Here is a 20,134-nt window from a genome sequence, read left to right on the forward strand (position 1 = left end):
GAGATGAGTAATGTAGGGTATGTAAACATTATGAAAGTGGCATTATTTAAAGTGACTAGTGATACATTTATTACAGTGGCCAATGATTTGAGTCAGTATGTAGGCAGCAGCCTCTCTGAGTTAGTGATGGCTGTTTAACAGTCTGATGGCCTTGAGATAGAAGCTGTTTTTCAGTCTCTCGGTCCCTGCTTTGATGCACCTGTACTGACCTCACCTTCTGGATGATAGCGGCGTGAACAGGCAGTGGCTCGGTGGTTGTTGTCCTTGGTGATCTTTATGGCCTTCCTGTGACATTGGGTGGTGTAGGTGTCCTGGAGGGCAGGTAGTTTGACCCCGGTGATGTGTTGTGCAGACCTCATTAGCCTTACGGTTGTGGGCGGAGCAGTTGCCGTACCAGGCGGTGATACAGCCCGACAGGATGTTCTCAATTGTGCATCTTTAAAAGTTTGAGAGGGTTTTTGGTGACAAGCCAAATTTCTTCAGCCTCCTGAGGTTGAAGAGGCGCTGCTGCGCCTTCTTCACAATGCTGTCTGTGTGGGTGGACCAATTAATTTTGTCCGTGATGTGTACGCCGAGGAACTTAAAACTAACCACCTTCTCCACTACTGTCCCGTCGATGTGGATTGGTGGGTGCTCCCTCTGCTGTTTCCGGAAGTCCACGATCATCTCCTTTGTTTTGTTGACGTTGATTGAGAGGTTGTTTTCCTGACACCACACTCCGAGGGCCCTCACCTCCTCCCTGTAGGCCGTCTCGTTGTTGCTGGTAATCAAGCCTACCACTGTAGTGTCGTCTGCAAACTTGATTGAGTTGGAGGCGTCTATGGCTACGCAGTCATGGGTGAACAGGGAGTACAGGAGGGGGCTGGGAACGCACCCTTGTGGGGCCACCGTGTTGAGGGTCAGCGAAGTGGAGATATTGTTTCCTACCTTCACCCCCTGGGGGCGGCCAATCAGAAAGTCCATGACCCAGTTGCACAGGGCGGGGTCGAGACCATGAACAGCATTCTTACATAGGTATTCCTCTTGTCCAGATGGGATAGGGCAGTGTGCATTGTGATGGTGGTTGCATCGTCTGTGGATCTATTGGGGCGGTAAGCAAATTGGAGTGGGTCTAGGGTGTCAGGTAAGGCGGAGGTGATATGATCCTTAACTAGCCTCTCAAAGCACTTCATCATGACAGAAGTGAGTGCCACGGGGCGATAGTAATTTAGTTCAGTTACCTATGCTTTCTTGGGTACAGGAACAATGGTAGCCATATTGAAGCATGTGGGGACAGCAGACTGTGATAGAGAGAGATTGAATATGTCCGTAAACACACTTGCCAGCTGGTCTGCCCATGCTCTGAGGACGCGGCTAGAGATGCCGTCTGGCCCAGCAGTCCTGCGAGGGTTAACAAGTTTAAATGTTTTACTTACGCCACTGAGAAGGAGAGGGAGGGCCCGCAGTCGGTGGCACTGTGTTATCCTCAAAGCAAGAAGAAGGTGTTTCGTTTGTCTGGAAGCAAAACGTCGGTGTCCGTGACCTGGCCGGTTTTCTTTTTGTAGTCTGTGATCGTCTGTAGAACTGTCATCCTGTGAGCTGTGAAGGGAGAGGGAACTGTCATCCTGTGAGCTGTGAAGGGAGAGGGAACTGTCATCCTGTGAGCTGTGAAGGGAGAGGGAACTGTCATCCTGTGAGCTGTGAAGGGAGAGGGAACTGTCATCCTGTGAGCTGTGAAGGGAGAGGGAACTGTCATCCTGTGAGCTGTGAAGGGAGAGGGAACTGTCATCCTGTGAGCTGTGAAGGGAGAGGGAACTGTCATCCTGTGAGCTGTGAAGGGAGAGGGAACTGTCATCCTGTGAGCTGTGAAGGGAGAGGGAACTGTCATCCTGTGAGCTGTGAAGGGAGAGGGAACTGTCATCCTGTGAGCTGTGAAGGGAGAGGGAACTGTCATCCTGTGAGCTGTGAAGGGAGAGGGAACTGTCATCCTGTGAGCTGTGAAGGGAGAGGGAACTGTCATCCTGTGAGCTGTGAAGGGAGAGGGAACTGTCATCCTGTGAGCTGTGAAGGGAGAGGGAACTGTCATCCTGTGAGCTGTGAAGGGAGAGGGAACTGTCATCCTGTGAGCTGTGAAGGGAGAGGGAACTGTCATCCTGTGAGCTGTGAAGGGAGAGGGAACTGTCATCCTGTGAGCTGTGGAGCACCTTGAATGCATTGTGGAAGTTAGAGTAGCAGTGATCCAGTGTTTTGTCCGTGTGCTGATAGAATTTAGGTAGCCTCGTTCTCAAATTAGCTTTGGTAAAATCCCCAGCTACAATAAATGTAGCCTCAGGATATACGGCTTTACAGTTTACATAGAGTCCAGTGAAGTTCCTTGAGGGCCGTCCGAGGTATCTTCTTGGGGGGGGGGATATACACGGCTGTGTCTGGCAATGTACTCTTGTAATCTCCACCCGGCACAGCCAGAAGAGGACAAGCAGAGCCTGGTTCCTCTCTAGGTTTCTTCCTAGGTGTCTGCATCTGCATTGTTTGCTGTTAGGGGTTTCTGTATAGCACTTTGTGATGTCTGCTGATGTAAAGAAAAAAGGGCTTTATAAAGAAATGTGATTTGATTTGCTCTCTCTCTCTCCCCAGCTCTCTCTCTCTCTTTCCCTCTCTCTCCATAGCTCTCTCTCTCTCCACAGCTCTCTCTCTCTTTCCCTCTCTCTACATAGCTCTCTTTCTCTCTCCACAGCTCTCTCTCTCTTTCCCTCTCTCTCCATAGCTCTCTCTCTCTCCACAGCTCTCTCTCTCTTTCCCTCTCTCTACATAGCTCTCTTTCTCTCTCCACAGCTCTCTCTCTCTTTCCCTCTCTCTTCATAGCAGAGAGGACAGTTCTTTCCACCTCCCTCCTCACAGTACAGAGGACAGTGCGCTTTCTCTCTGTCTCTGTCTTTCAACGGCACAGAGGAGGACAGTGCGCTCTCTCTCTGTCTTTCAACGGCACAGAGCAGCAGTGTAGCCTGGTGGTTAGAGCGTTGGACTAGTAACCGAAAGGTTGCAAGTTCAAATCCCCGAGCTGACAAAGTACAAATTGTTTGTTCTGCCCCTGAAAAGGGAGTTCACCCACTAGGCTGTCATTGAAAATAAGAATTTGTTCTTTACTGACTTGCCTAGTTAAATAAAAAAAACAGTGCTCTCTCTCTCTCCACAGAACAGTGGAGAGCTCTCTGTCTTTCCGGGGCATACGGTCTCTCTCCCTCCACAGCTCACAGGATGACAGTTCCCTCTCCCTCCACAGCTCACAGGAGAACAGTTCTCTCTCCCCTCACAGGAGAACAGTTCTCTCACAGCTCACAGGAGAACAGTTCTCTCTCCCCTCACATGAGAACAGTTCTCTCTCCCTCCACAGCTCACAGGAGAACAGTTCCCTCTCCCTCCACAGCTCACAGGAGAACAGTTCCCTCTCCCTCCACAGCTCACAGGATGAGTTCTCTCTCCCTCCACAGCTCACAGGACAACAGTTCTCTCTCCCTCCACAGCTCACAGGACAACAGTTCCCTCTCCCTCCACAGCTCACAGGAGAACAGTTCTCTCTCCGCTCACAGGAGAACAGTTCCCTCTCCCTCCACAGCTCACAGGAGAACAGTTCTCTCTCCCTCCACAGCTCACAGGAGAACAGTTCTCTCTCCCTCCACAGCTCACAGGAGAACAGTTCTCTCTCCGCTCACAGGAGAACAGTTCCCTCTCCCTCCACAGCTCACAGGGGAACAGTTCTCTCTCCCTCCACAGCTCACAGGAGAACAGTTCTCTCTCCCTCCACAGCTCACAGGAGAACAGTTCTCTCTCCCTCCACAGCTCACAGGAGAACAGTTCTCTCTCCCTCCACAGCTCACAGGATGACAGTTCTCTCTCCCTCCACAGCTCACAGGAGAACAGTTCTCTCTCCCTCCACAGCTCACAGAAGAACAGTTCTCTCTCCGTCCACAGCTCACAGGAGAACAGTTCTCTCTCCCTCCAAAGCTCACAGGAGAACAGTTCTCTCTCCCTCCACAGCTCACAGGAGAACAGTTCTCTCTCCCTCCACAGCTCACAGGATGACAGTTCTCTCTCCCCCACAGCTCACAGGAGAACAGTTCTCTCTCCCTCCACAGCTCACAGAAGAACAGTTCTCTCTCCGTCCACAGCTCACAGGAGAACAGTTCTCTCTCCCTCCAAAGCTCACAGGAGAACAGTTCTCTCTCCCTCCACAGCTCACAGGAGAACAGTTCTCTCTCCCGCCACAGCTCACAGGATGACAGTGCTGCACATTTAAAGAAGGAAGGAAGGAGGATAAAGAGAAAGAGGGGTTCTGGAATGTTTGTTTCCTCTAGAGCTAGATGACCTCATCAAGGTCTAATTCAATTTAGGATAAATCTTATAATTAGAACATTTCTTATAGCAGATTACATTACCAAAAGAGGAGTAAAACGTCAAAATGAGTCACCCGGGGAGTTGGAAATGGTTTTGTCATCTGTCAAAAGAACAAGTTGCTCCAAATGAAGGATATCAGGACAGAGGGGGTTTGCATGTCGGCTCAACATTAAGTAAACCAAGCAAACTAAAAGCTAAGAACAACCAAGAGAAAGAGCTGTGATAGATACTAAAAACATTTAAAAAATGGAATACACATTTTTTTTTATACATTTGTAATACAAAAATGTAATACATTTAAAAAATGTTAAAAAAAAAGATCATATTACTTACTATACAGAGTCTTATTGCTATTCAAGAATGCACCAATTGCTCTGCTTATTCACAAATGAATTATTCCCTCAGCTTCCCATATGCCATATTGTGAAATGTTAGTTAATAAAATACCACAGAGATGTGTATCTTACAGGGATCTGGTTTGTGCTGTTGACCTGATGACAACTGGCAGGACTTCCTGGATTACAGGAAACGCAACATAATAAACCAGGAACAGATGTTGATCACCTGGAGGAACAGAGCAGACAGCAGATCAGACAGCAGATCAGACAGCAGAGTAGACAGCAGAGCAGACAGCAGATCAGACAGCAGAGCATATAGCAGATCAGACAGCAGATCAGACAGCAGATCAGACAACAGATCAGACAGCAGAGCAGACAGCAGATCAGACAGCAGAGCAGACAGCAGAGCAGACAGCAGATCAGATAGCAGATCAGACAGCAGATCAGACAGCAGATCAGACAGCAGATCAGACAGCAGATCAGACAGCAGATCAGACAGCAGAGCAGACAGCAGATCAGATAGCAGATCCGACAATACGGCAGACAGCAGATCAGACAGCAGATCAGACAGCAGATCAGACAGCAGAGCAGACAGCAGATCAGACAGCAGATCAGACAGCAGATCAGATAGCAGATCAGACAGCAGAGCAGACAGCAGATCAGACAGCAGAGCAGACAGCAGATCAGACAGCAGATCAGACAGCAGATCAGATAGCAGATCAGACAGCAGAGCAGACAGCAGATTAGACAGCAGATCAGACAGCAGATCAGATAGCAGATCCGACAATACGGCAGACAGCAGATCAGATAGCAGATCAGACAGCAGATCAGACAGCAGATCAGACAGCAGATCAGACAGCAGAGCAGACAGCAGATCAGACAGCAGAGCAGACAGCAGATCAGACAGCAGATCAGACAGCAGATCAGACAGCTGATCAGATAGCAGATCAGACAGCAGAGCAGACAGCAGATCAGACAGCAGATCAGACAGCAGATCAGACAGCAGAGCAGACAGCAGATCAGACAGCTCTGACTGGCCTGACTCTGACTGGCCTGCCTCTGACTGGCCTGACTCTGACTGGCCTGCCTCTGACTGGCCTGACTCTGACTGGCCTGCCTCTGACTGGCCTGACTCTGACTGGCCTGCCTCTGACTGGCCTGACTCTGACTGGCCTGACCCTGAGTGGCCTGACTCTGACTGGCCTGACTCTGACTGGCCTGGCTCTGACTGGCCTGACTCTGACTGGCCTGCCTCTGACTGGCCTGCCTCTGACTGGCCTGACTGACTGTCCGGGCTCTGACTGGCCTGACTCTGACTGGCCTGCCTCTGACTGGCTTGCCTCTGACTGGCCTGCCTCTGATTGGCCTGCCTCTGACTGGCCTGCCTCTGACTGGCCTGGCTCTAACTGGCCTGCCTCTGACTGGCCTGACTCTGACTGGCCTGCCTCTGACTGGCCTGACTCTGACTGGCCTGCCTCTGACTGGCCTGCCTCTGACTGGCCTGACTCTGACTGGCCTGGCTCTGACTGGCCTGGCTCTGACTGGCCTGACTCTGACTGGCCTGGCTCTGACTGGCCTGGCTCTGACTGGCCTGACTCTGACTGGCCTGACTCTGACTGGCCTGGCTCTGACTGGCCTGCCTGTGACTGGCCTGACTCTGACTGGCCTGGCTCTGACTGGCCTGACTCTGACTGGCCTGACTCTGACTGGCCTGACTCTGACTGGCCTGACTCTGACTGGCCTGACTCTGACTTGCCTGCCTCTGACTGGCCTGCCTCTGGCCTGCCTCTGACTGGCCTGTCTCTGGCCTGCCTCTGGCCTGCCTCTGACTGGCCTGACTGACTGGCCGGGCTCTGACTGGCCTGGCTCTGGTAGGCCGTCATTGTTAATAAGAATTTGTTCTTAACTGACTTGCCTTGTTAAATAAAGGTTAAATGTTTTTTTTTTAAATAAAACATAAAAAATGACTGTCCTGGTCCTGGCTGTAGAACCTAACTTGTGACAATGGGAAAACGCTGGGAAATGATGGTAGAGACAGAGCCAACGTCCCAAAAGCACCTGATTCCCTATATAGTGCACTACCTTGGAACAAGACCCATAGAGCTATACAGGTAAATAGGGGTCTGTTTGGGACGCAGACAGCAGCAGACAGCTGCAGACAGCAGCAGACAGCGGAAGACAGCGGCAGACAGCGGCAGACAGCGGAAGACAGCAGCAGACAGCGGAAGACAGCTGCAGACAGCAGCAGACAGCGGAAGACAGCAGAAGACAGCGGCAGACAGCCACAGACAGCAGCAGACAGCAGCAGACAGCACAAGACAGCAGTAGACAGCAGAAGACAGCCAGTAGACAGCAGCAGAGAGCCGCAGACAGCAGAAGACAGCAGAAGACAGCCAGCAGACAGCTGGCAGACAGCCGCTGACAGCCGCAGACAGCCGGCAGCTGTGTCACTAGAGATCCTGGGTTCGAGTCCAGGCTCTGTCGTAGCAAGCCGCGACCGGGAGACCCATGGGGCGGTGCACAATTGGCCCAGCATCATCCGGGTTAGGGCAGGGTTTGGCTGGCAGGGATGTCCTTGTGCCATCTCGCTCTAGCGACCCCTGTGGCGGGCCGGGCTCAGTGCACGCGGAGATGGTCGCCAGGTGTACGGTGTTTCAGAGCTGGCTTCCGGGTTGGATGGGCATTGGTGTTTCAGAGGACACACGGCTCTTGACCTTAGCCTCTCCTGAGTCCGTGTGCGAGTTGCAGCGATGAGACAAGACTGTAACAACTACCAATTGGATACCACGAAATTGGTGTCAAAAAAGGGGCCAAAAAAAAGTATCAGGGTGGAACAAAACATTCCATTGATGTTGCAAGGATGTTGACAGGATGTTGACCGGATGTTGACAGAACAGTCTTTCTGAGTTCTTTATAGATTCCCAGAACATTGAAAAATGTTCCACAATTTCCAAATGACTTTGTTTTTATGACGTTCGTAACATATTTGTTTTAGGTTTAGCATTCCATTCCATTGATGTTCACACAATATACAGTGGCTTCAAAAAGTATTCAAACCCCTTGACTTATTCCACATTTTGTTGAATTCTCACCCATCCACACACACACAATACCCCATAATGACAAAGTGAACATTTTTTTTTTAGAAAGTTTAGCTAATTTCTTGAAAATAAAATACAGAAATATCAAATGTACATAACTATTCACACACCTGAGTCAATACATGTTATAATCAATCACCTTTGGCAGCGATTACACCTGTGAGTCTTTATATGGGTGTCTCAAGAGTTTTACACACCTGGATTGTATAATATGCTGTGTTTGAAATTCTGAGGGACCTTACTGATCATTGTATGTGTGAGGTACAGAGGTGAGGTAGTCATTCACAAATCATGTTAAACACTATTATTGCACGCAGAGTGAGTCCATGCAACTTATGACTTGTTCAGAAAATATTTACTCCTGAACTTATTTCTTCGTGCCATAACAAAGGGGTAGTTATTGACTCAAGACATTTTAGCTTTTTCTGAAAACTTTTATAAAAACATAATTCCAATTTGATATTATTGGGGTATTGTGTGTAGGCCAGTGAAACAAAATCTCAATTGAATTCATTTTAAATTCAACAACAAAATGTGGAAAAATCAAGGGGTGTGAGTACTTTCTGCACATTTTACCTCGTCTTGGGAGGTCCTCAGAACATTTCAAGAACATTTAGAAGCTGTTATATTTATGTTTTATCTAACATTACCACAGCATTGTCAGAATGCAAATTTGTATCTCTGTAAAGCAGACCGGAATACATCCCCATTGTGTTTCACTCAAGATTTAATGGCAATTCGCTTTTGATATAGAGACACATGGTATTTCAAATACATTTAAAGGGGATTTCAACAGCATTTAATCAAACCATATCATTTACACTTCATATGTTTAATTTATAGGACATTTGAACAGCACTTAAATCATACAAACAGAACCATATTCTTACACTATGTTGACAATCTGCACATGTGGGGTTTGAACCAGCAATGTTTGGTTCCCATGTCAGGTCATTGGCTTGGGAACACCACCAGAGGAGTGCTCTTTCATCTTATTTTTTTCCAGTATGTAGAAATGGCAGTTTGTTAATCAGGAAATCTTCTGGCAATGTTTTTTTTTTTTAATCGAAGGTAGGAAATAAATCTACTCCCAAACGGGAAACGATTGGGATGTCATAAGTAGAGATGGAGTTCCTACATCGGGGTCTGGAGAGGCAGTAGGGGCTGATTTGATTGGATACATTTTATAACTTGAGATGAAGCTGAATTTATCTATGATCTTCAATGTGTTTGGGAGCGATTGAGATACATAGTGTAGATATAGTAAGATACCGTCTGCGTACAATGAGATGAAGTGATCAGTATATTTTAGGGAAATTGGTGTTATGTCCCTCAACTGAAGAATTACCTGGATCAGAGGCTCCCATGTATAATAAGAATCGCAAAATTGGATCGCCTTGTATGCTGTTTCTAGTTATTCTGAACGGAGGAGAGCAGATATGTCCTGTTATAACTACCGCTGAGGGATTAGCATATTGTATTCTAATTATATTAATGAAATTGGAGCCATTTCACATACGTTCCGAGAGACAGACCAGAGATATGACAATTCTAGTCTATCAAACAGCTTCTTCTGCATAGAGAGATAATACAGCCCCGAGGAGCTGTTGGTTCCGATGAAGCATCTAAGATATGGAATAGTCGACGGAGGTAATCCGAGGATAAACGATTTTTAACAAACCTGCTTCGGTCCGCGTGGACCAATTTGGGTAAGTAAATCTCGAGGTGGGACGACAACATTTTAGAAAACAGTTTAATATCTGTTTTTTTTTTTTAAATCAAAGATAGGGAGGCGATAGTGAGAACACTGGGTAGTATCTATCTAGTACCTTTAAATAAAGGTGAAATTAGTGCTGTATTCACATCTATCCCAAATTCATAATAAATCCCAAATTTGTGAAAGGCTGTATTAATCATTTCGAGAAATAGTGGACAGAATTGATTCCAACATTTTAAATAGACAGGAGGAATATCGTCCCAAATCCAGGTGATATGCTATCCAATGCCCTTTTGAGTTAATTGAGAGAGATTTGGGCTCCCAGCAAGCCGGCTTCCTCTGTTGAGAGAAGTGATCCATTATTGTAGAAAGGACTTAGTCTGGCTTGGTGTGGATTTACAATCAGATGTTCGTAGTTATTTATAGAAGCGGGAGAATCTTTGATTGATTAATTTGGGTTCTAATAGTAATCCCCCCCCCCCCCCTTTGTTTCAGATTCAGTAGTTGCTATATCAGCTAATTGATCATTACTGCGTAGCTTGTTGGCCAATAAACGACTGGGACGATTACCATGAAAGTAATGGTTGAGTCTTTCTGTCTAATTATGGACAGTAAAACAGTAAACAGAACCATTTCTGAGTTATTAAAACGTTCCTCTTCATATGCTACGTACTTTAACACTCTATTTTACGATTTATTTCCTTATCATGTGTTGAAAGTCTTATGAAATGTGATATTAGTTGGATATACTGTAGCTTCCTTTAAATAACATTCAAACTAAATAAGAAAACTATTTGACCTCTTCTCAATTTCAATGAAAACACATTCAAATGCATGCAATACCCATTCTGATCTCATCTCCTCAAGCCCAGGTAATAGTTCAGCAATACCCATTCTGATCTCATCTCCTCAAGCCCAGGTAATAGTTCAGCAATACCCATTCTGATCTCATCTCCTCAAGCCCAGGTAATAGTTCAGCAATACCCATTCTGATCTCATCTCCTCAAGCCCAGGTAATAGTTCAGCAATACCCATTCTGATCTCATCTCCTCAAGCCCAGGTAATAGTTCAGCAATACCCATTCTGATCTCATCTCCTCAAGCCCAGGTAATAGTTCAGCAATACCCATTCTGATCTCATCTCCTCAAGCCCAGGTAATAGTTCAGCAATACCCATTCTGATCTCATCTCCTCAAGCCCAGGTAATAGTTCAGCAATACCCATTCTGATCTCATCTCCTCAAGCCCAGGTAATAGTTCAGCAATACCCATTCTGATCTCATCTCCTCAAGCCCAGGTAATAGTTCAGCAATACCCATTCTGATCTCATCTCCTCAAGCCCAGGTAATAGTTCAGCAATACCCATTCTGATCTCATCTCCTCAAGCCCAGGTAATAGTTCAGCAATACCCATTCTGATCTCATCTCCTCAAGCCCAGGTAATAGTTCAGCAATACCCATTCTGATCTCATCTCCTCAAGCCCAGGTAATAGTTCAGCAATACCCATTCTGATCTCATCTCCTCAAGCCCAGGTAATAGTTCAGCAATACCCATTCTGATCTCATCTCCTCAAGCCCAGGTAATAGTTCAGCAATACCCATTCTGATCTCATCTCCTCAAGCCCAGGTAATAGTTCAGCAATACCCATTCTGATCTCATCTCCTCAAGCCCAGGTAATAGTTCAGCAATACCCATTCTGATCTCATCTCCTCAAGCCCAGGTAATAGTTCAGCAATACCCATTCTGATCTCATCTCCTCAAGCCCAGGTAATAGTTCAGCAATACCCATTCTGATCTCATCTCCTCAAGCCCAGGTAATAGTTCAGCAATACCCATTCTGATCTCATCTCCTCAAGCCCAGGTAATAGTTCAGCAATACCCATTCTGATCTCATCTCCTCAAGCCCAGGTAATAGTTCAGCAATACCCATTCTGATCTCATCTCCTCAAGCCCAGGTAATAGTTCAGCAATACCCATTCTGATCTCATCTCCTCAAGCCCAGGTAATAGTTCAGCAATACCCATTCTGATCTCATCTCCTCAAGCCCAGGTAATAGTTCAGCAATACCCATTCTGATCTCATCTCCTCAAGCCCAGGTAATAGTTCAGCAATACCCATTCTGATCTCATCTCCTCAAGCCCAGGTAATAGTTCAGCAATACCCATTCTGATCTCATCTCCTCAAGCCCAGGTAATAGTTCAGCAATACCCATTCTGATCTCATCTCCTCAAGCCCAGGTAATAGTTGACGTGGTCCTCCCCCTGTCTTGACGTGGTCCCCCCCTGTCTTGACGTGGTCCTCCCCCTGTCTTGACGTGGTCCCCCCCCCCGTCTTAACGAGGTCCTCCCCCCCGTCTTGACGAGGTCCTCCCCCCCCGTCTTGACGAGGTCCTCCCCCCCCGTCTTGACGAGGTCCTCCCCCCCCGTCTTGACGAGGTCCTCCCCCCCCGTCTTGACGAGGTCCTCCCCCCCGTCTTGACGAGGTCCTCCCCCCCCGTCTTGACGAGGTCCTCCCCCCCGTCTTGACGAGGTCCTTCCCCCCGTCTTGACGAGGTCCTCCCCCCCCGTCTTGACGAGGTCCTCCCCCCCCGTCTTGACGTGGTCCTCCCCCCCGTCTTGACGAGGTCCTCCGCCCCGTCTTGACGTGGTCCTGGTGAAAACCTGCTCCAGAGTGCTCAGGACCTCAGACTGGGGTGAAAGTTCCCCCACACAGCCAAGATAACGCAGGAGTGGATTCAGAACAAGTCTCTGAGTTTCCTTGAGTGGCCCAGACAGAACCCGGACGAACCCGATCGAGCACCATTCCCCATCCAACCTGACAGAGCTTAAGAGGATCTGCTGAGAAGAATAGGAGAAACTCTCCAAATACAGGTATGCCAAGCTTGTAGCATCATACCCAAGAAGATGTAAAATTGTAAATTTCCGGAGGCGATTTTTATGAATTGTTCAGTAGTCTGATGGATTGGGGATAGAAGCTGTTGAGGAGCCTTTTGGTCCTAGACTTGGCGCGCCGGTACCGCTTACTGTGAGGTAGCAGAGAAGACAATCTAGATACTTGAGGCTCTGACAGTTTTATGGGCTTTCCTCTCACACCACCTATTTATTATACAGGTCCTGGATGGCAGGAAGCTTGGCCCCAGTGATGTACTGGGTCGTTCGCACTACCCTCTGAAGGGTACCCCCATACCAGGCGGTGATGCAACCGGTCAGGATGCTCTCGATGGTGCAGTTGTAGAACCTTTTGAGGATCTGGGGACCCATGCCAAATCTTTTCAGTCTCCTGAGGGGGAAAAGGTTTTGTTGTGCCCTCTTCACGACTGTCTTGGTATGTTTGGAACATGATAGTTCATTGGTGATGTGGACACCAAGGATTTTGAAACTCTCCACCTGCTCCACTACAGCCCCGTCGATGTTAATGGGGTCTGTTCAGCTCCCCTTTTCCTGTAGTGCACAATCAGCTCCCTGTCTTGCTTATATTGAGGGAGAAGTTGTTGTCCTGGCACCACACTGCCAGTTCTCTGACCTCCTCCCTATAGGCTGTCTCATCATTGTCTGTGATCAGGCCACTGTTGTGTCGTCATGCTGTGGTAGCCATGCTGGTTAAGTGTGCCTTGAATAAAATAAAATAAAATCACAGACAGTATCACCAGCATAGCACTCCCGCACCATCACACCTCCTCCTCCATGCTTCACGGTGGGAACCACACATGCGGAGATCATCTGTTCACCTACTCTGCGTCTCACAAAGACACGGCAGTTGGAACCAATAATCTAAAATTTGGATTCATCAAACAAAAAGACAGATTTATAGATTTCAGTCTAATGTCCATTGCTCGTGTTTCTTGACCCAAGCTTCTCTCTTCTTCTTATTGGTTTCCTTTAGGAATGTTTAGTAATGTTTTCTTTACAGCATTTCGACCATGACGGCCTGATTCACATAGTCTCCTCTGAACAGTTGATGTTGAGATGTGTCTGTTACTTGAACTCTGTGAAAGATTGGGCTGCAATCTGAGGCTGGTAACTCTAATGAACGTATCCTCTGCAGCCTTCCTTTCCTGTGGAGGTCCTCATGAGAGCCAGTTTCATCATAGCGCTTGATGCACTTGAAGAAACGTTCAAAGATCTTTAGGTACTGTATATATTCACAGTATGTTTGATTGTATGTTCTACAATCTATTTTATCAAGAACAAATTCACATTATACGTTTTGGCCTGGTTTTATTTCATACTATCTACAATATAAATGAAATCAATATGTAGGACTGGACATTTATTTATTTATTATCTTCTCAATCTGATGTTTGTTTGGCAGAATATTTTACTAATTGTGGCCATAATATGCCTTCTTTGTGTGGGAAATCAATAGGATTAGTTTTCAACAAGGTTTCACATATAGTGGTTTTCTATAGGGGCATGGAACCAGGTGGAACGGTGATAGCATCCAATATAATGATGCCGAATTGTGTAAATCGGGCACACACTGTTGGATTGGACAGAAGACAGTCTAGCTGACATTCGGTAGCTGTTTGCGTGTGTGTGGGTATGTGTGTGCGTGTGAATACGTGCTAGCTTTCTGACGATGACTAACGGCCCATGCTTGTTTAACACAGGGATGGTAGATGCTACTGAGGCAGGGCTAAGATGTGACAGTTATTTGTCACAGCCAACCAGCACATTTCTGAGTAACTATTCATAGTCAATTTAAGATGTATACCGAGTGATTTCCTCTCTCAGTTTTTTAGTAGATGTAGTTAAACGGATATAGAAATGAAGGATAATTCATTACACACTTCAATAACACTTTGTGTGGTCGTAGGGGGGAATTCCGACCCAAGGTAAGAGAGCGTTAATGGAATGTTCCTTCAGAAAGTATTCATACCCCTTGACTTATTCCAAAGAAGCATACCCATAACATGATGCAGCCACCACCATGCCAGGAAATATGAAGTTGTATAAGTGATGTGTTGTGTTGGATTTGCCCCAAACATAATGCTTTGTATTCAGGAAATAAAGTTCATTTCTTTGCCACATTTTTTGAAATTTTACTTTAGTGCCTTGTTGCAAACAGGATGTGTGTTGTTGAATATTTTTATTCTGTATAGGCTTCCTTCTTTTCACTGTGTCAATTAGGTTAGTATTGTAAAGTGACTACAGTGTTATTTATCCATCATCAGTTCTATCACAAACACATTTTGTAACTGTTTTAAAGTCACCATTGGCGTCATAATACCTGAGTGGTTTCCTTCCTCTCTGGCAACTGAGTTAGGATGGATGCCTGTATCTTTGTAGAGACTGGGTGTATTGAAACACCATCCAAAGTGTAATTAATAACTTTACCATGGTTATTCATACTTATTCAATGTCTTCTCCCCCCCCCCCCCCCCCACCACCACCATCTACCAATAGCTACCCTTCTTTGTGAGACATTGGAAAACCTCCCTGGTCTTTGTGGTTTTAAGTTCGCCGAGGGACTTTACAGATAATTGTATGTGTGGGGGGGTACAGAGATGAGGTAGTTATTCAAAAATCCTGTGAAATACTATTATTGCACACAGAGTGAGTCCATGGAACTTATTATGTGACTTGTTAAGTAAATGTTTACTCCTGAGCTTATTTAGCCTTGTCATAACAAAAGGGTTGAATACTAATTGACTTAAGACATTTCAGCTTTTCATTTTTTATTAATTTGGAAGCATTTAAAAAAAAAAGACATAATTCCACTTTGACATGATGGGGTATTTTATGTAGGCCAGTGACACAACATCTCGATTTAACCTCACGACAAAATGTGGATAAAGTGATGGGGTGTGGATACATTCTGAAGGCACTGTAATTCCCTTTTATGCGCTTTTCCTCTCTACGTCTAATCTGACCTTGAATTTAATAAACATGAGAATCGCATTCTATTCATCAACTATTTGTTCGTGGCAGAGAACAAAGAAATGACTTCGACTTAATTCCCTCCTCATTCCACCACCTTTACGTGTGAGAAAAAAATCCATGAATAAGGTCGGGAGAAACTGCCCGTTTCAAAGTGGAAAAAGCATCTGCATAGACATAACACTATTCTCCACGCACTGTGTTTTACAAAATTGATAAGAGCTATTGAGAGCTTGGTAAATGAGTAATCCGTTTGGATAAGGGAATTGTAGGTATAAATGACAATTGTTTTAGATTGTTTTAGAACCTGTCACATTTCAGCTGACAACAGTCCGGTCATCGTGAACCGTGCGCCAGGCTCCAGGTTTAAACTGCTACGTACCGTCTGCGTTCCATAATGATTCCAACAGGCTACATGTGCCAGATTATTACGCAACTTGTAACGCGTTGTCCTAATATCATCCACTGTGCGCTAGCGATCCTCAGGAACAAACACAGGAACGAGACAGAGGAAAGGTAAACTAACGATGTAATGGAATGATGCAAAATGTAAGTAAACTAACACCAAAAGTGACAGTTATAAATATGTACGTGGGTATAACTGATGGTGTTTACTGTGAAATGTTGATACGCATCAGTTTGCAGCCATATGACTGGTTTCACATTTGTCTCCAGCGATCATAAAGGTCAAATAGATCTAGAAAAAAACTAGTTTATATTTACCATCCTTTTATCCAAACGGATTACTCATGTACCTAGCTCTTATCAATAGCTCTTATCAATTAGTAAATTACAGTGCAGGAGAATGTTTTTCTATCGAAAAAATAAGAAAAAAAAGTAGATGCCATGTCCTCGTGCCTAAAGCTGGTGGAATCATGAGGGAATTAAATCAAGGACAGAATAAAAGTTGGATTTGAAGACACCTCTCCTCCACACTTTCATTCGCCACTTTGTGACTACCAGGAAAGGGGGGGGGGTGTAACAGGAACACGGTTCATTCTGCATTCTGGGGTTACAGAGGTCAGGTGCAGGTCACAAGGCCATCAGACTGTTAAACAGTCATCACTAACATTGAGTGGCTGCTGCCTACACACTGACTCAAATCTAGCCACTTTAATTATTCACTAGTCACTTTAAACAATGCCACTTTATATAATGTTTACATACTCTACATTACTGATCTCATATGTATATACTGTACTCTATACTATCTACTGCATTTTGCCTATGCCGTTCGGCCATCGCTCATCCATATATTTATATGTACATATTCTTATTCATTCCTTTATACTTGTGTGTATAAGGTAGTTGTTGTGAAATTGTTAGGTTAGATTACTCGTTGGTTATTACTGCACGGTCGGAACTAAAAGCACAAGCATTTCGCTACACTCGCATTAACATCTGCTAACCATGTGTATGTGACCAATAACATCTGCTAACCATGTGTATGTGACCAATAACATCTGCTAACCATGTGTATGTGACCAATAACATCTGCTAACCATGTGTATGTGACCAATAACATCTGCTAACCATGTGTATGTGACAAATAAAATTGGATTTGATTTGAGGTCACAGGTTCATGGAGGGTCCCATGTATTCCCCCCCCCCCCCCTCCCCCCATCTTCAGTGATAAACTTATTTTTATTAGCTTAAATGTAGAGGGAGGATATAACGCAGGATTCCAGTCAGTTGTGTGAACATGGGAAAATAAATTATAATATCACTCAGCTTAAAGCAGAAAGCACAACTCTGAGCTGAGGAAACAGGGCCATCGGAAAGGATAGAATGCAGCTATTTGAAACGCCTCTGTCTGGTCTCGTCTTTTAAATTGGGCTATGCTGCCACCTGGTGTTCAAATACAATTACAACAGTATCATTAGATCATCATTTGACTTGAGGATACTTTGTCATACTCTTATTATCAAATCAAATGTATTTATAAAAGCCCTTCTTACATCAGCTGATATCTCAAAGTGCTGTACAGAAACCCCCCAGCCTAAAACCCCAAACAGCAAGCAATGCAGGTGTAGAAGCACGGTGGCTAGGAAAAACTCCCCTAGAAAGGCCAAAACCTAGGAAGAAACCTAGAGAGGAACCAGGCTATGAGGGGTGGCCAGTCCTCTTCTGGCTGTTCTAGCTATTAAATGGTACAAGTTATTTGTATGAACATAGATAAGGAAAGTTAAGTGTGCTTCTTCTCATGATGATAAACATAGCAGTTCATTGAATACACTATTCCCCTTTTGTGTCAATGTGTCCCTTCAGGGTCAATAGTTGTACTGTATACAATTTTAATTCTCTCCTCGTTTCTTAGAACCTACCCAGAATACTTCACACTGAACAACAGATCTGATAATACTATAGGAGGATAAGAGGTTATTGTAATCTGCTCTGCCCTTGAAACATGAATGGCCTGGCTGGGCCCAGATATACAGTGTGGACACACACACACACACACACACACACACACACACACACACACACACACACACACACACTTCCCCCGGAGGTGGAAGTGGTGGCAGTTGGTTCAGGTTCCGGCCAGACAGACGGACGGACACACATGACGACACCCCCATAAAAAGAGGTAAATATTCTCCAGAAAACCCTTAAAACGAGGTACATAACGATAAGAGCTTAATACATTTGAATGAGACATTTTATGAGGCCGAAAAATATGTTGCTGCTGTTGTTGAGGCACAGCATTGTCTGCCTCTTCGATCCGGGACCCTTCCCATAACAATAACCAGGAACTCTAGGGGCCAGTTTACCAAACACAGATTAAGCACCTGGACTAAAAAGAATGCAAAGAATCTCAATTGAAATTGCATTTTAGTCTAGGACTAGTTTTAATCTGTGTCTGGGAATGGTATAGACGGTTTGGTTGTTATAGACGGTTTGGTTGTTTAGCAACCAAACAGGTGAGTGCGCAACTATGGGGCAAAACAGACAGGATTGGTTTAGAGATGGTTGATAACATGTAAACTATATTTCGGCAGAAATATTTATTGAAAACATAAATACATTTGCACAAATGAGCACTTGTTTCGTCAAATACATTGTTACAGTTGTCGGTTAGCTAGCTAGCGAATTTTAGTCATATTAACATAGACCTGATATCAGTCACAACAAGACATGGTATGAAGAACAAGATGAAACGAGCTGAAAACGAGCCACCTAGGATCCCCCCCACCCCCACATTGTCATTGTTGCTAGCTGCCTGGCCATACAGATTCACAGCCTTCTGCCCCATTGAAGCTTGGATCCCCCCCACATTGTCATTGTTGCTAGCTGCCTGGCCATACAGATTCACAGCCTTCTTCCCCATTGAAGCTTGGATCCCCCCCACATTGTCATTGTTGCTAGCTGCCTGGCCATACAGATTCACAGCCTTCTGCCCCATTGAAGCTTGTGCGTCGTTCTTCCAACGTTTCCAGCGAACCAGTCCATCGATAACAGTTGTAAGAGAGTATAAAAAAACAGATTCAAGAAACCTTGATGTAGTGAAGGGGATCGAGAGCTTCAAGTTCCTCGATGTCCACATTACCGAGGAATTAACGCGGTCCAAATTACAGAGGAATTAACATGGTCCACATTACTGAGGAATTAACATGGTCCACATTACTGAGGAATTAACATGGTCCACATTACTGAGGAATTAACGTGGTCCACATTACTGTGGAATTAACGTGGTCCACATTACTGAGGAATTAACATGGTCCACATTACTGAGGAATTAACATGGTCCACATTACTGAGGAATTAACGTGGTCCACATTACTGAGGAATTAACGCGGTCCACATTACTGTGGAATTAACGCTGTCCACATTACTGAGGAATTAACGCGGTCCACATTACTGAGGAATTAACATGGTCCACATTACTGAGGAATTAACGTGGTCCACATTACTGAGGAATTAACGCGGTCCACATTACTGTGGAATTAACGCTGTCCACATTACTGAGGAATTAACATGGTCCACATTACTGAGGAATTAACGCTGTCCACATTACTGAGGAATTAACGTGGTCCACATTACTGAGGAATTAACGTGGTCCACATTACTGAGGAATTAACGTGGTCCACATTACTGAGGATTTAACGTGGTCCAATATGGTCCAACAAATACACACAGGAATCGGTGACACTCCCAACCCGATAAGGCTGGAGACCAACGTATTTACAACGAATACTAACAAGTAAATGGAACCTAACGAGACACACAAAAATCATACATTTTTAAAAACATGAGACAAAGAATCTGCCAATACATTTTCAGAACTCTTTTTATGGCAGATCTCCAAATTATAATTCTGCACAGTAATCACCCAACGCAGAAGGCGCTGGTTCTGGTTGAACATCCGGTGGAGAAACACTGAGGGGTTATGGTCAGTATATGCCAGCAGCATACCACCCTGCGTACCACTGCTGGCTTGCTTCTGAAGCTAAGCAGGGCCAGTCCCTTGATGGGAGACGAGATGCTGCTGGAAGTGGTGTTGGAGGGCCAGTAGGAGGCCCTCTATTCTCTGGTCTAAAAAAATATCCCAATGCCCCAGGGCAGTGATTGGGGGCACTGCCCTGTGTAGGTTGCCGTCTTTCGGATGGGATGTTAAATGGGTGTCCTGACTCTCTGAGGTCATTAAAGATCCCATGGCACTTATTGTAAGAGTAGGGGTGTTAACCCTGGTGTCCTGACTCTCTGGGGTCATTAAAGATCCCATGGCA

The sequence above is a fragment of the Oncorhynchus clarkii genome, chromosome 12 (assembly GCF_045791955.1).
Source record: "Oncorhynchus clarkii lewisi isolate Uvic-CL-2024 chromosome 12, UVic_Ocla_1.0, whole genome shotgun sequence".
NCBI classification, from domain to species: domain Eukaryota; kingdom Metazoa; phylum Chordata; class Actinopteri; order Salmoniformes; family Salmonidae; genus Oncorhynchus; species Oncorhynchus clarkii.